Source organism: Artibeus jamaicensis, unplaced genomic scaffold (genome assembly GCF_021234435.1).
Source record: "Artibeus jamaicensis isolate MK-2021 breed Jamaican fruit bat unplaced genomic scaffold, CSHL_Jam_final scaffold_833, whole genome shotgun sequence".
Classification (NCBI taxonomy): domain Eukaryota; kingdom Metazoa; phylum Chordata; class Mammalia; order Chiroptera; family Phyllostomidae; genus Artibeus; species Artibeus jamaicensis.
The window spans coordinates 24,345,951-24,360,295 of NW_026522056.1; positions in this window are offsets into that span (position 1 = coordinate 24,345,951).

Below are 14,345 nucleotides of genomic sequence, written 5' to 3' on the forward strand. Positions count from 1 at the left end.
AGGATTAAAGGCAGAGGGATAAACATGCAAGTGAGTTTTTGGACAGTATTTCAGAAACACACTGGTTTGGGCAGTAGTTTAAGGCTATCTCATGCCCAGTGTTGAGGGGCTGGTTAAAGAAGGGAAGGAGGTGGTGCGGAGGGAGGGAGACCCCAAAGGCATTTTCTCAGTCAGGGGATGTGTTCTGGGGGCTGCTCCCCCTACTCCAGGGAGACTCTTAGCTAGAAAACCAGATGGTCTTTAAGGAACCAGAGGAAAGCATGGGAAGACAGTCTGGTATTGAGAACATAAGGAAAGTACAGGCCTTCTGTTCACCTCTCTTCCCTACACGGGGACCGATCACCCATCGCGCCCATGAGGAAGCATCCAGGCTTGAGTGGGTGGACTTCTCTGTACTGTGATTTGTGGTATTCCTTTCTTTTCAAATCAGAATCCTGTGTCCATAGTACACGTGGGAGGTGGAGATAGGGACGCTGCTGGACAATAAGCCAGACACACGTAAACTCCCTGCACCCGAGCAGGGCTGCTGGCCTGAAACGCTCCTTCTTCTTTTTGACCCGGGATGCCAGACTGAATCCAAGGGCCCCGTGCATCCCAGGCCTTTCCACCCAGCTCGGAGGAGCCAGAGCCTCGCCCCTGCCCCTCAGAGGCCTGCTCTGATAACCCCGAGTTCTCCAGGAACAAAGAACCCTGATAGGAGAGGTGACCCCTAGTTTGAAGACACTGGTCACAAGTCTGCTCCTCTAAAGCTCCGGGCTGAGGAGTTCTCTTTGCGTGTAAGTGAAATACCGTTGGCAGTTTTAATTACCGAAGCGATTACGGAGAGATTTTGGAAATGCATCAAAGTCTTAATGAATGCTTATAAAACCTAAAGGTAAATTGAAACAGAAATCAAAGTTGTAAAGACTTATTTATTCTCAGAAAGAGGGGAGGGAGAGGGAAAAGAGAGGGAGAGAAACACCAGTGCGAGGGGGAAACACCCACAGCAGGCCTCTTGCTCGCCCTCGAGGGGACCAAACCCACAACCAGGCATGTTCCCAGAACGGGAATCGAACCGGAGACCTTTTGCTTTGCCAGAACATGATGCCCAACCTACTGAGCCATGCTCAGCATCATTGTTGATGGGTCCCTACGTTTCACCTCCCACACCCAACTGCTGCACATTCCACTTCCTAAATATGGCTGCGATTTGCTACAGTCGTAATACCGTCCAAAATCAATTCGTATCTATCAAAATGACTGGGACAGTTTAAATTCAATCTCACCCTTCTGTAATTAGGTCTACATCCCGAGTGACATTTTCAATGCATTGCATACAAATGCCTTTCCATTTGTTTTAGGACAAAAATGATAAATCCATAACATTGTCTACAAAACTCAGCCACTGGGTCTCTTGCTTTCTTTGCCAGCCACACTTTACTTCTATGATAACACAATATTTTTTTCCCTTAATGTGAGGACATAATACTCTTCTTCCTGTAATACAGCCTGGGCTCCCTAGCTAAACAGCTAGCTAACTCCTACTCACTGTGAGATACACCAGTTGATGGTCATGCAAAGCCGGCCAAGTGGTGAGACACAGATTTTCACCACAGTCTAACTTAACGGCACCTTTTGGAGTTGCCGAATTGAACACCGATAGCGTAGTACTGACAACTCTGCTTTATTCCTCAGGTTTCTGCCAAGTGACAGCATCTGGGGGAATCCCTCTTACACCTCTTCCCTCCGTGTGTGTGTTTTTTTCCACACACCTGGTGAGGTCTGCCATTCAAAATCCCCTTGGCCGCCTGGGCTTCTCCTCCTCAGTATGTTAATGTTGGTAATGATTAGCTTAATGTCTTTCTTCCCCATTATACTGAAAGCCCCATAAAGTAAGAATCCCAGCTGTCTTGTCTGCGGTATTCCCAGAGCCCTTGACAGTGTTGGAAATGGTGGGTGCTCGGTAAATAATCTGCTACAGTTCACACCCTATCGGAAACTCGTGATGGAACGCATCATGTGTTGCCTTCCGAAAGAGGCAGAACTCAGGATTCAAAGAGCATGGGCCTGCAGAACCAGCAGAAACAGGCTCTGGGACAGGCGCACAGAAGTCTCGAGACTTGTATTAACACCAAGGCTGAGCCACGCATTGAGAAAGCCAGAGATTTTCCCCAGCCCTTCCATCTTTGGAAGTGCCTCCCCTTCTTTCTTTTCGAAGCTGATCACTGTAAATTCTATTTATTCTCCTACTCTTTTCTCTGTAATTCAGCCCACTTTTATTCTATGGGTCAGTTCAAGATAAAGTCACTCTGGCCCTGATTGCAATCTAATCTGCAAGGCAGAAAATAGCCACGTGAAATTTAAACATGTAATTGAAGGAGAAATTGATGGTTATTTTGAATGTAATAAAAATTGATGTCAATGGTCATTCATTACAGATAAAAAGTCATGATACACTCTGAAAGTCATTGGAATGGTACCAGAATAAGACCCAAACAATTAGGCTTGACATTAAAAAAAAAAAAGAAGTAGCAGATACCACCTTCTCATTTGTGAGACACAGAACCGGAAGGGTGACTTTAGGTCTAATGAGGAACTATCACTGTTAGCCCCGTTCAGTTTTTCCGAATGCACAGCACCCTCATGTACCTGAACATGTGTGCCCACACAAAAGCAACCTATTCCTCAAAGCATGTGGCATCTGAATAGGCACTCTCTTTGTTATTGAATCAACATCCATGAAAGATCAGTTTTATTTTTATGGTTATGCCTGTTCTGAGGGTTAAATTTTCGTAGACTTTGAAGAAGAAGATGGACTATTTTCCATGTTGTTCCTTATGTCCCCTTGAAACTCAATGACAATTGTTAGAATTCACCAATCCTATGCTTGGTAGTAATAGGGGATAAAAAGGCTTTTTATATTCTGCCAATGAGATCTGCCTTTGGATCAGCTTGGCACAGAGTGGCTGGGAGTTCCCTGTGAAATATTCTTAGGAGAAGACAGTGAGAACTGAGCGCTGGCATTCCATTGCATCTGGTGAGGTTGGCGTTCTCCTTCCACTGACAGCTCCCAATGAGAGATCACTTCCTAAGGTCATTACTAAAAACAAGTTCTCTTGTAAAAATTAATCTATTGGTGCCACATAATGCAAAATTTCAATTATTCATTCGTCTTATTTATTACCCTATATGTAGGCTTTTAAGCATCTAGCTTGTCCTGAATATGTGTTTTTATGATCGCTGAGAAATAAATAATAGTTTAATATGCCTGTTCTCTAACATACAAAATGCTACTTGTAAAAGGCACTTTTCCATTTGGGGCATAAATTAAAATGTGATTGTACACAGTTGTTAGTCTAGTTTACCAAAATTGGAGTGTTAGGAAAAAATCAAGTCTTTATGGTATCAAAATGTTTTTGTGTATGTTCTACTTCTAATTATTACTTTTTCCTTGTTTTGTGACACATTTTGAATGACTCTGGTCTCAAGGCCCTGTGGGAAGGTTCTATTTTACAGAAGGAAAACTTCTGTTCATGGACAACAACATCAGAGTTCAGTTCAATTCATTTATTTTAGAAATTTTGAAACTATTTTATGTATTTATTTTTAGACAGAGGGGAAGGGAGAGAGAAGGAGAGAGAGAAACATCAATGTGTGGTTGCTTCTCACGTGGGCCCCACTGGGGACCTGGCCTACAACCCAGGTATGTGCCCTGACTGGGAATCAAACCCGCAACCCTTTGGTTTGCAGGCTGGCACTCAATCTACTCAGCTACACCAGCCAGATCAGCAACTATTTGTTTAGTACTTATATATACATATCATTGTGCCAACTGAACTCTGGTCCCAAGCACCAGTCTCTCCAATGTTTGGTCCCAAGGGAGGGCCTTGGGATCACGAAGGATGCAGCACTTGACCATGGACTTAATTTCAACGCTTATCTCTGAACCACCCTATGATAGTTATAGTCACATGTTTTTATTGCTACTGTAGAGGAAGATGAACACAAGGACTCTGAGCCTGAAAGAGGAAGAGTGGATAGATAGAGACACACAGGAAAGAATGTGTGAAGAGAGTGTCTTCAAAGAAAACAGAAGGAAAATTAAATGTAGTTCAACTACAAACAACTCTTTCCATAATACTTATTCAATTTTTCTCAACCAATCTTTTCTAATGAAGTCCCAATTACACATGACAAACCCCACTATGACAAAACGAATCTCAAATCATTTTAAGAAGTACCAGGCAGGGTACAAAAGAACAAGGTGTCAATTACTTTAATAAATGGCAATTGGACAGAATCTATTCCCATTTGGCTGAGCGTTAGTTTTTAATCACATTGTAAAATCTCCCAATCTCTTCTGGCTACAAGTAGAGCATACCCAGGGAAGGAGAACTTACACCTGACGAAATAAAAGCACACTGCTTTACCTGTCAAATACGGATTTGCCAGGATCAAAAACATATCGCTCATAGATCAGACATTCTGTTCACTTTGTGGTCTTTAATAATGATACTAATTTCGTGGGCTTTTTAAAATTGGTTTATTCCCCCCCCCTGTGATTTTAGATTTTTTCAACATTATAAAGCAAAAATAATTGGGTTTTCTTAAGAGGTTGACAGAATGACTCATTTGATCAGGGAAAAGGACTGACCATTTACACATGAGATTATGACAAGGGAAAGGGGTGGTGAAATGTTGCACTTGCACTTAAGAGTGACGCTGCTACTGAATGTTTCGATTTCGGACTATTTGGGAAAGCTGACTGCAGAGATCCTCCCAACCAGGTCTCTCCCGCGTGTCCTCCGCTGACACCACTGGGGTAAGATTTACTGTGCTGCTCTCTCCTCCACTAGAACAAGTTGGCCCAGGAGCAGGGCTGAATTTTCTGGAGCAGGCAGGAGCACTCTACCCCTCGATTGCCCACCGGGAGATGTGTGCAGTGGCCCTGTGTGTGCTTTTCCCCATTACAATATAGTAGAAAGACCTCCCAGGCTGCAGTGCAGGAATGCTCAGTGGGTCTGGGAAAAGGGCATCGCTATTCAGCCTGCTGGTCAACCACAGTTTGGTTCTCAAATGTCTATGCAATGAAAACATTCCCCTCATAGAAAAATAAAAAACAGGGGTAAGTGGTAAATAGGCAAAAATATTACACAGAATTGAATTCTCAGAATTCCTTGATAGAAATATTACGTGAGTGAGTCCTCAGAAGCACCGTTGGTGACAGAAGGGCACTGAGGGAATGCATTTCACTGCTCGACTACCTGGTCCAAGGGCAGGCACACGTGTGTCTTGCAGGCTTTGACTTTTGCCCTCTATTCCTCTGCATCTTAATTAGCAATAATGTGTTAAAGTTTTGAATTAAAAAAAAACTGCTCAAAAATCTGCCTTAAACAGTAAGTTAAAGTATAAGCCGTCTAAATCTTAGCCAAGTGATTTCTTCTCATCATCAGATGTTGGGGGGGTAGTTATTTAGCTCCAAATGAGAGTTATGTGCCTTAGGACAACCCAAAGCTTCGCAAGCCAAGATGAGAACTCTTAGCCCTGAAGGCCGGCCAGGGCTTCGGGCACACCTTCCAAAGACCGGCACTGACTTGAAGGAGCAGAGCGAAATCCTGATGCACAGCCCCTCCCTCCCTCCCCCTGCCACTTCCCATCCACTCTCTATGCCCCCTACCTAGTAAACCAACCTCCGAGCACTGAAAACAAAACAGAATGTATTAATGGCCCCTGTTCCGTTTCATTATTTATGCCCTTCTCATGTACCACCCTAACCAAGGGATGCTCTTTGATGATTATATCTTCGAGAACATTACTGTGATCGTGGCATGTGCTGGGGAACCATAGATAATTAATCAGTCAAACTGAGAGATATGGATAAGAATAACTTTCGGATTTTTCGAAAGTAAATTTAATGCAAAAGCCCTGCTAGGAACTGATTAATTAAATAGCCTCTTTACTCATATTTAAATCAGGCATCTACTATAGCTGATTATAGACATATTTCTTCATCCCAAAGTGGAGTCAAGGAAGGGTGGAGGGTTTTCTTTCTCCTTTTAAATGTTTCCTCTCAATTCTAACAGTGTATTTGCTAATGTTTGCCTGGTATGGAATGTTCTCCATCATAAAGCCAACAAGAAATGAGCCACCGGTTTATTTGACCTATTCAGTGACTCACGGGACCACTTAGGTTTCTATTTGTAAAGTACAAATGAAAAACATTTTTTCTAAAACCAATAAAACCATGGGAATGTACTGCCCCCCTACCTTTTTACAGGTGAATCTTCACTTAAATATGTGCCTGATGTTAAGTGTCTTGTGGATGACAAAGGAGCTGGTGGCCGTGTTGGATTCGGGGTGTGTAATTATGAAGAAGAAAGAGGAAGAGAGAATTGAAAAGCTTTTATTTTTCTTAAAGAAAGCAAGGGTGGGGGGCAACAAAGACCTGCTTCCTTCAGCCTTTTGGTCAAACGAAAGCCCTTTTGAGGTGACTGAGCTCCTGCGTGCTGCGGCTTGAATCCTGTTGGATGTTGTTCTGCGCAGCTTTGCTGTTAGTACACCAAAGGATGCTGCTACTTTTGAAGGTTAGAACTCCTTTGCAGCATGTAGGGGACCTCCATGGAGTTATCTGATCCTTGAGAGAAGAACGTCATGTTCTCCTCTGAGTCAGAGCTTGCTTTAAGGAAACCGTTTTGGATGCCAGGTTATCAATCTACCGTGGGAGCGGTGGGCCAAAGACATTTTGGAACAGGCAAAAAAAGTTCCAAAATTAAATGAAGAAAAATAATGTGCAGAGAACGTGAAACCCTGTTTTCTTAAGGCGAAGACTTGTCAATAAGCGCGTACCACTGAATCAGAGGCAGTTCTTATTTACGGTCCTTTCATCCTCCTGCTCCTTCCCCCCATCCACCCCCAGCCTTTATCCTGCCCCCAGAAACCAGGTCTGAAACTGCTTCTGCACCCTCATCCGACGTCACAACAAGCCAGACAGAAGGACGGACTTGGGATCTGCGTGCCCCTTTCCCCAAGTTCACTGGTTCTCTAATATCGGTTCAGTGTGACAAGAAATATTGAGTCTTCGTGTTTTTGCACCAATGAATAATATGTAAGGCACAACCGTTTTTCTGATAATGATCATTTTTGAAGGAACTATGTTCAGAGAAAAGGTTGGATGCTCTTTCGAGAAGATTAGCTTGACTAATCGAAGTCCAATGGGATAATTTCCCGAAGATTAATCATGTCGGAACACTTTAGAAGCTGGAGAACTGATAATAAATGAATCTCGTTCTTGGGCTATATGTATAAGCATACAATGTCTTCAAGCTTTTTAAAGAATGTGATTGGGATTTCTGCAAGACCCTCCCATGGATGGAAAATCATGTCAATTATGACACACTGACATTTTAAGTATAAAGATATATTTTCCTTGGTAATAGCACGTAGCCTGAGCAATATACTCTCCTCAAACTCGGGGCGGATGTGGGGTCGAATGGGCCATTTCATACTTGCTTGGTAATGACTGATAGGCGGGATGCAAGAGGAGAAGCCATCCTGAGGAAGAGACAGGGCAGCTTCTAGCTCACAGTTAGACTACTTTAGCCACGAGAACAGCCCACGTGGTTCCAGGGACGAAGGATGCTGCCATGCACTGTAAATCCTCTGCTCACTGAGTTCCAGTTATACATGCCATTGGCCTTCTGACCCCCGTAGCGGAAGTGACACGCAGCAGAATGGGAAGGGTCTGCGTACAACCCATCATTCATCACACAGCTCATCAAAATAGTTCCATACTTTACCTGCCCCTTCCCAAGTAAATATTTCAAGGAACCTGACTGCGAGCATTTTTTATACCAGGCAGCACTTTTAAAGTTTATATAGCTAATAAGAAATCATGGGAGCTAAGGACATCTTCAAGAGTTATTTTTTTCTCATAACATCTCATACCAAAGAGGAAGAGTCACACATCTGGGGAAGCTGTGGTGCTTCTTTGGGACGCAGGGATGCAATTGGCAGTGTCTTACAGGACATGGGTTAAGAGCTGTAGAAGGTGCTCAAGTGTCGGAGGACCAGGGCCCGAGCAGTGAAGAGCTGAGTCCTCTGTGGGCCCATGGCTGCTAAAATTGGGCCTTTGAATTCAATCTGAAGCATTCAGAGAAAAGGCAGTCTCGGCTTCCCGTCGAGGAGAACAGTGTTTCTGAGCTGGAGAGTGTTCTGCGAAGACATATGTGCAACCCAGAAACACATGTGAGACGCCCTCCAGGATTTTCTCTCTCCCACATGTTAATGAAGATGAAAGGGGAAAGTGCAGACATCCGTCGAACAGATAATTAATGATGATTGATGATTGACTTTGCAGGTCTGCCCCACGACTCATTCAGGTGAAACATGCAGGTGCTGGAAACGTCTGGGGTGGTGAAATTGTTGGGCGTCCAACCTGGACTGACGAGCTGGCACCTGCATTGCGAGGAGTGGTCCCATATTACCTGTATAATAGCTTCCATCGTGTGCGTCCTGACAGAGAACAGGCCATCTGTTTAAAACGAAGAGTGTTTTATTTCTCTTTCAAGATTGAGTTTTACTCTCTGCCACTGTTACCTCCTGAAAGTCTGCTGCTTTGTTTTATTGTTGTTTTTCTGCTTTTGTTTATGTGTAGGCATTGGTTTAATCCCATTACTGAATAGCCTCTCTCACACAGCTCCCTCTCTTCAGCTCAGGGTGTGTTTGTGTGTGTGTGCATGTACACACATCCCCTGACAATCGCAAAGGTGGAATGCCAGCAGTGTCCCACAGTGGAGATGCTCCGAAGCTCAGGCCCTAACTGCAGCAGAATGAGACAGGGCCCTGTGTTTTCTCCCTTTGCGGGGCACGCCACACGGCTTGGCCGACGCTCAGCACGCCCAGGTGGTGTGTCTCTACGGGTCAGATGATAAGGCTGTTCGTAAATGGAACTTTAAGGCTTTTATGGTTCCTCAGAGTTATCTTCCTAAGGATGTGGCAAAGCTTGAAAAGAGGAGAGGATTTGGGTTTTGACCACCGTATTGTAGAAAAGCTTGATGCTTCGGCTGCTGGCCCCCACCTGGAATGAACTTCCTCCCTCAGCGGCAGCCTCGGGTGGTCCTGAGTTCCATGGGGGTCTTTAACGCTGCATATATTGGGAACAAAGGCAGGGATTCTGACCTGAGCAATCCTGAAGCTTCTGTGAGTGGAATGAGTCACGTGGGCGCTTTCTGGGTTTGGATCCTAGGGCCTCTGCCACCTTCCCTCTCTGAGCTTTGCTCCCCGGCAGCCTCTGCTCATTGTGGTGTTTATTTCTCAGACTTTTGTGGCTGGGAAGCCCCAGTGCAGGACATTCGATGGCTAACACCCATCCTCCATGCAGAAAAACAGTATTTGGGGACACTATTATCACGTTATTTTAGAAGTAATGACTACTGTAATTATATCTGTACAGAAACAATTAAACACCGAATAAAGTGGTGTAAAATAATCACCTACAAGCATAAAATTATTCAGAATCAGCAGCACTGTGACCGAACATTTTATCTAACCCAACACAATGATTGTCTCTCTGAAAACTTTAAATTATAATTATAGTACTTTATTTTTTAATTTACATGCATTATTTTGTTTGGGTGCGAGCAGTGATGGGCAGTAAAACATTTTTTGTTTTGACTGATGTGACGGGAGATGAACAAAAGGGAAGAAAAGAGACTAATTTCAGCGTGAACCTGATTTGCACTAATTCCAAGATGAGCTACAACAACGCTTCAATAAGTCACGTTTTCAGAAGAGGAGTAAACACACATTTGAAAATCTTCCTTCATCATCGAGTTACGTTACTCAGCGCCCAAACCCACGTTTTGAAACACAGCACGTGCCACTGGCTCCCCACCTCACTCTGCTCTCCTCTGACTTTCAGCTTTCATTTTCCGCGCCCTTCTCTCGACCCACATCCTGCTGGCACAATAAGTTTTCACAGTAAGGAGGCGGCTCACCCCTGGACGGGCTTGCCCGGCTCAAATTTCCAGCCTGCATAGCTGCTGCAAGCCTCCTTTGTCAAAGCCAACAAATATTAGCTTTTCTTCTGTGTTAAACATTTCTATATTTTTCTCACCAGTCTTCAGCTTCAATGCAAAACAAATTCTTTTACTAATCACCCCTCCCCACCCCCGGCTACGACATTGTGTCTTCATGAATTACTCAGTAAGTTGAAGCAGATCACTGTGGATACTGTGCTGTGGGCAAGGGGAAGGCAAGGCGCTGTGCTCCACAGCTGGCAACCCTGGCTGGAACAGTGTGCTTCTCGCTGTGTGGCTGGAACCACGGGGCTCTATAATTCATGGACATTCAGGAATACATTTAGCAGCATGGGTTACGTGGTTGGGGAAGGGTTTTCACAAACACGTTCATGTGATAAAAACCGAGCTCTGTCTAAACCTAGGAAATGCCATTAAGCAAAGAATGTGTAACATTTTGTCAAATTCTCGGTCTAATTATATTTAAGAGGCTTTTAAAAAGCCCCACATGCTGACAGGGTACACATCCGATAGTGAGGAATACCCAGTCTAAATTTTTACCACAAAAGCTAATGACCCTATTAACTCTAATTTGTTTACTCACCAGTCTGGAACTGTTTCTTCCACAGGTACCTCTTTGATGTTCAAAATTAAGCTTCCTAGAGGCTTGAGAAATTAAATGCTAAAGGAGGTCAATTATACAACAGTTGCCTTAAAGACACGGATGGCCACTCCCATGTTGCTTGAAATTGACTATTTTTTTCCTTGGTGAACAGATGAACACAGATACAACGAGATTACCACTCAACACATGTTAACCCTCCTCCTGATGCGCTTGGATGTGATGAATAGCTTTGAACCAGTGCACCTGAGCGTGCTGGAAAGGGCTTGTGTAAAACGGGCTAAATATTCGATGCTTGTTCCTTAGGTAACATCTGAAATGCACACTGAAATATCATTCCCTCTGAAAAGAAATGAAAATGAAAGGACAAGTGTGATAAAAATAAAGTGTGATCCTGTTACGGCTTGCAAAGCCCCATGTGGTGGTGTGTTGAGCACACAGCATCGTACACCTGAGCCAGGCTTTTCCCTGCGGTTCAGACATCAGCGCTATTATGAAATAGTTGTGAAGTGGAAGCAGCGTCCTGGTTATTGGAAAATAAATGAACAAGCCAATTGTAGGACAATTGGAAGGTGCTGGGGGAATAAACCCTAGAATAGACGTGTGTGCAAAGACAGCTTTTTGGTTAATATCTCCAGTCCTGTAGCATTTCTGTAACAATGGGTAACGAAAAGAAGTGTGCAGGGGCTCATCCGTGCTCTGTGGGGCCGATGCTGACTTCTAAGGTCTCTTCTCATGCTTAACACAATCTCTGGGTGCCCCTCCTTCTATGTATATGTGTGGGTACCTATCCTCCATTCTCTGGGGCCATCTCCTTCCCTGATAAGAGTTTTATAGGACTTGAGAAAACACAACTGATTCAGAAATACACAGGCACTGTATGTATGATTTTAGACGCTGAAAATTGAGTAAGATGATATGGATTCCACATGAAATAAGAAAAGGGGTCATGTCCATTGACATGGTTTATAATCCAGTTCAAGGACAATCTCCCCTCTAGCTTCTACTGACCCTAAGAAATTGTTTTTGATTCTCTCCAATTTCCTGCTTTCTATCCAGTTTCATTTGTTAAGAATCTAGTTGTAGCTCATGGGCTGTTGAAGACATGAGAATATAGGAAGTGGGGGATAGATAGGCCCAGGATTTAAGGAGGCTTAAAAGGACTGAGTGGGGAGTCGGCACAGAACTGGGTAGCTGTGGGGTGCAGGTGGAAGGGACTTAAATCCCTCCTCCGTCACTTGTTAAATGGACCTGTGAGAGAGCGGTAATAGCAACATCTACTTCAAGGTGGTCAAGCAAGCAGTGGCTGAGCCTCTGTCCTTGCCCCCCTGTGAGACGGGATTCTGGGTCTGCACCCATCTGGATCCATGCCCTGTTAAAGCCGTGCGGACATCCTAGGGGGGGAAAATCAGTAATACTGACCCAAGTTTACTTAAAATCTTTCCATGTGTTTTTATAGAATCTCTGGAGTAATTTTGATTTAAAAAAGACGTTGCTTCAATCTGTCATTGACTTTGATTACTAACTTTTTGGAGTACCTTTTTCATGGCCTAATGTGAGTACCCCACTCACCCTGCCCTAGTCCTGGTCCGGATATGGTGGTTCTAAGCTTAGGCTTTGAAGAGAGCCTGACCAGCAAGGAGAAACCGAGGAAGACTGGACCCGTGCTGAGACAGCTGGGGAGGGGGCGTGTTGTGGTTAAGGGTTGCTTAGGACGTTAGCATCCCGGAGCAATAGATGTTCTCCAGGCTAAAGGCGGAGACCCAAGAGTTCACCTTGCCCAGTGTCCAGTCTGCCTGGTCTTTGGCCGGAGGCCTGGTTGATTTTCCTCGAGATACTCTGGCGTGGGTGAGCTTTCAGAATGACTCTCCTTAAGACCTGTAAGCCCCGGACTGGCATTGACTGTGGAGAATAGGAGGCCCCACCCCTGGGGAGAAAGACCCAAAAGGGTTAACTAGGAGATGGTCCCCTTAATCTTAACTCGTTCATTGTAAGATTTAGATCGAGCAGGGAGAAGAAACTGGAGAGTGTGAAACCATTGAGATACTGCAAGAGAAGAGGTATCTGGCAGGAGAAGCATCGTGCCATTCACACTATGAAGAGCACACTGGAGATAATGAATTTAAATCCCAACCACAATTTGGGAATGTAAGGAAAATGTCCCTTTTTTAAACAGAGGGACTAAATAAACTTTTCGTTTTTCAGGAAAAGACTAGCAGGTTCATGAAAAAGAGCTCAACGTCACCAATTACCAGGGAAAGGTGCATCAAGATGACAATGAGGTACCACCTCGTGCTTGATTCAGAATAGCTATTATGGAAACAACAAGCAATAACAAGCAACCATGAGCATGTGGAGAAAGGGGGACCCATCTACACTGTGGGTGGGGATGTGAATGGTTCAGCCGCTGTGGAGAACAGGAGGGCAGCTCCCGAAAACATTAACGACAGAACTACAACACGATCCAGCAATTCCGCTTCCCGGTATGTAGCCACAGAAAACGACATGTTTTCTGAAAAGGACATGTGCACCCCCATGTTCATGGCAGCCAAAGACATGGATGCCACTTAACTGTCCATTGACAAAGGAACAGAAAGAGAGGGTGTGGTATAATGTGTACAACACACACACACACACACACACACACACACACATCAGCGGGGAGGAAGGGCATCCTGCCATCTGCGACAGTGTCAATAGGTCTCGGAGGCATTAGACTATGTAAAACCTGTCAGACAGAGAGAGACGAAACCTGCGTGGTCTGAGTTATATTAGAATCTTTAAAACCTATCTCCTAAATACAGAGAACGGATCAGGGGTTGTCAGCAGTGGGGATGAGGGAGGGCATAAAGGGAGAAAGTGGTCAAATGTACAAACGTCCAGTTATCACATCAATGAGTCCTGAGAGTGTCATGCATGGCATCATGACTAAAGTGAAACAATGCCGTGTCGGAGATTTGAGAGTTGCTATGAGAGTAGATCTTGCAAGTTCTCATCACAAGAAAACACAATTTTGTGATTCTTGGAGGTGCTGGATGTTACGAGCCTTATTGTGGTGATCATTTCGCAATAGGTACAGGTATCAAATCATCATATTTGTGCACTTAAAGGCTATGTTGCTGTACGTCCATTATATCACAGTAAATTGGCTGGAAGGGCCCCCTTTCACCTTGTCTGTGGGGACTTTGATAACAGTGCAGAACACAGAAAACATGGGGAGGAGGAGGTAACTGCTAAAGAGAGTCCATTGCTGCCTTGTTACTGACAGATCTGTTCTAAGCATATTGGAGAAGGGTCCTAGACATCCACCTTATAGGAACTTCCTGCTTACCCTGTGGGCACTGAGCAAATAAAAAGGACAATTTTATGCAGTCATTGCTATCAACACTAATGCAAGAAAGCATAGCCCCATTCCGGTCCAACCCAGTAGCAACGCTGGGGAGGGAGGGAGAGAAACACAGGGCAGAATGTGGACCCTGCAAGCAGAAAAAAATGTGGGCCTTGGGGGACAGAGGCAATCCCTCAGTCACTTGCAACTAAGAAGCCTCCCCCACTGTAGGAAAAACGAACTAGAACTTCATGCCTGAGCCCCACTGCAGATCATACAGAGTTGCTCCTATACAGTTAGGGTTAGGAAAGTGTCATGCAATTCAACAAGCACTGGTTTTAACAAGAATCTGACTCGGACTTCCGCCCTGGCCCCACCACAGATTTATTAACAGTGTGCA